Source organism: Acyrthosiphon pisum, chromosome X (genome assembly GCF_005508785.2).
Source record: "Acyrthosiphon pisum isolate AL4f chromosome X, pea_aphid_22Mar2018_4r6ur, whole genome shotgun sequence".
Classification (NCBI taxonomy): domain Eukaryota; kingdom Metazoa; phylum Arthropoda; class Insecta; order Hemiptera; family Aphididae; genus Acyrthosiphon; species Acyrthosiphon pisum.
In genome coordinates, this window is record NC_042493.1 from 46881623 (window position 1) to 46884448 (window position 2826).

At 33.1% G+C, this 2826-nt stretch overlaps 1 non-coding gene across 1 annotated transcript; it reads left to right on the plus strand.

Annotated features, from left to right (window-relative positions):
- Positions 1 to 1354: 1354 nt before the first annotated feature.
- On the plus strand, positions 1355 to 1419 carry Mir315 (microRNA mir-315). The gene has a single exon (NR_040153.1). It is a non-coding gene; the product is annotated as a microRNA mir-315 (primary transcript).
- The last annotated feature ends 1407 nt before the right edge of the window (positions 1420 to 2826 follow it).

A 2826-nucleotide genomic window follows, 5' to 3' on the forward strand; every position in this document is an offset into this window, starting at 1 on the left:
AGAAATATAACTTTTGCATGGTAAATAAAATAAAGTTTTCCCTAAAATACGACACATTCAATATTACTAGTAGGTACCATCTAATCGACCTGTATAGATACCACGGCTTATTGATCGACGGATAGTGCTTTTATTCAGATTTCAGAGTCTATTCTAATTCTGGCATAAGGTGGGAAAAAATTCTAGGGGGGTTTAAAGGTTTTCTAAAGAGAACTTGTGAAGAGAAAAGTTTTAAGCGTTCCATATATAATTTTATGTATAATGTCTATGTCTAATATGTAATGATGTAATGTATAAACAGTGATTGGGTAAGCATACTCATCCCACTTTTAACCCTGAATAATGTTAATCCAAACTTGTTAAACCGCCGTCTGAATTAGGGGGACCGAGTAATCAATTAACGTTTCATAAATTACTGTTGCCCGTTATTTTCGCTCGATCACAATTTTTCGGAAAGCTAGTATTACGAGAATTTGTTCAATATTACCAGGCACTCAAATTTATTACTGAGAGCCTTTAAATATTTATCAATTAAATCATTTCCAAGTAATTGCAACTAATTTGAAGTAACTTTACATCACTTTTGTTAAATCATTTTAAGAAAACTCATCCTATTTTTTCATTTAATTTGTCAATCTATTGAATTTCTGCTATATTTCTTATATAGCCATATAAGTAAATGAGGATTATCAAAATTAAGTCGTATGCATGTTCACCTAATGTATTTCCACTATACTTATAACCCCCCCACCCCTTAAACATTCTAATAATTCATTTGAATGATATTTTAAATTATTAATGATACACATTTTCAACATATCTATGAAATTTTTCATACCTTAGTTTAATATCTAGTTAAAAAGTTATAGTTTTAACTTTTTTTGCAGAAAATTACCTACTGTTTTATTCAATAATTGTATATGCCCGAGGTGACTGGTAAATTTTAATAAATCCTTAAGAGGAATTATTTTTAGAGTATTGGCACCGAATAGAAGGGTTCAAAAGTATTACTGCTGGATAATTACTTTTAACTTCCTTCGCAATTATATATTATAAATTAATTATACTACACATACATAGTCTTACTTACATAGGCATGCTTATTATTTACAGATTTTATATTTCAAATAAATATAAAAAAAAAGTGTGTCGTATAAAATTAAGATTACGCACGTAGTACAATACTACGAGAAAAAAAATAACTTTATATTTTATAGGTAGGTAACAAAAATAATAAATTCATTAAAATTTTTGATTTGTTTCAGATTTGTTGTGATTTTCCAAACAGACAGCCAAAAGGACATTTTTTCTCCAGATTAATTATTTGCAGTCTGTAGACGCTAGCTCTAAATGATTTTGATTGTTGCTCAGAAAGCCTTTCATATATTGTACGGTGGCTTTCTAGCAATAATCATGACCACAAAAGAGCATTACCTACTCCAACGTCACCTATATGTTGTAATTCACCTACAGCGACTGTATACAGACCATAGACGACGTATAAACTAATGGACAGCGTTTTTCACTCCACCCTACCCTAAGGCTTTGTGATCAAGTAAACGAGAGAGCAACAACCCAGAGTACTAGTATTAGTAAATTATGGATGAATTATTTCATCCTACATAATTATTTAACTTTTTTCTTTTCATTTCCGTTATCAAGCATAGACATCGTCTATAGGTATAAGTCACAGATGTAATATAAAACAACAAGATAGCCGGCCCTCTATAATAGTAGATTATACAATTATTGTATATGATGCATAGCTCTTGCCGCCACTTGTCACTCTGGCCAGCAGAGGCGGTTTGAATATATTATACGTCTTGGTGGTGCAAGACAATATATAGACACCCACCCACCCACCCCTTTTCATCTTAGAAATTATAAATACGCTTTCAACAGTTTCAGCTACGATTATCATTGATCAAATTTCAATGATTAGGTACTTCATTACTTTATTAAACATTAAAATTAAACATTGCGGTAAGCACATACTCAACCAAGACCACCCACCCACCCACCCACCTAATATTGGTGGTGCAGTGCACCAAAAACAGTATAGGTACTCAAATCGCCTCTGCTGGCCAGTAACGTATCTAGGACTTTTTCACGTTGGGGGGCCGTGGAAATGGACCTATAAATCTTATGAACATGGATAGAGCATTCACAATATTTTGAGGCTTATGTTGTTTTGCGGTCCTGAACTGATAAGAATTTAAGGCCGTATGTTTACATTTTTGTATGATATGATTGTATAATATATGATATATGTATAATGTATATATATATATATTGACAATCAATAGGTACTCGATATAGTATACTTTTTTGGCCTCAATTTGAATCACTTGATTACCGTCGATAAGGCCGTTATGTCCTATCCACGGACTATGATAGAATTGACTAGACACTGGAAGCGACATGGTTGGCTGGGTCGAGAGACGGCCACCAAAATGTTCCTTAGTATCTTATAGTCTGTGTATCATCTTATACAAATGGCGTTGTAAGCTCTCGGTTCCCATTGCGACCCCGCACTTGTCTTTTGTAACATACATTCGTGGCAACTAATAAGCTGCTCGTTTCCCGTCCATAATATCAACGGACTACGATATACCGGACTATTACCTTATCAGTTGTCCTCTAATTCGAAAGCCACCGTAAAGTACAGCTAGGAGTAAAAGCACCGTCTATAACACGTGTCATATATAACACAATGATAATAATAATAAAATTGTTCTATGTAAAAACCGAATATACAATATCAGTTATGTACGTTATTTGTTACCAATAGCGATTTTACCCCTACTTGTACCTACCTATGGTTGA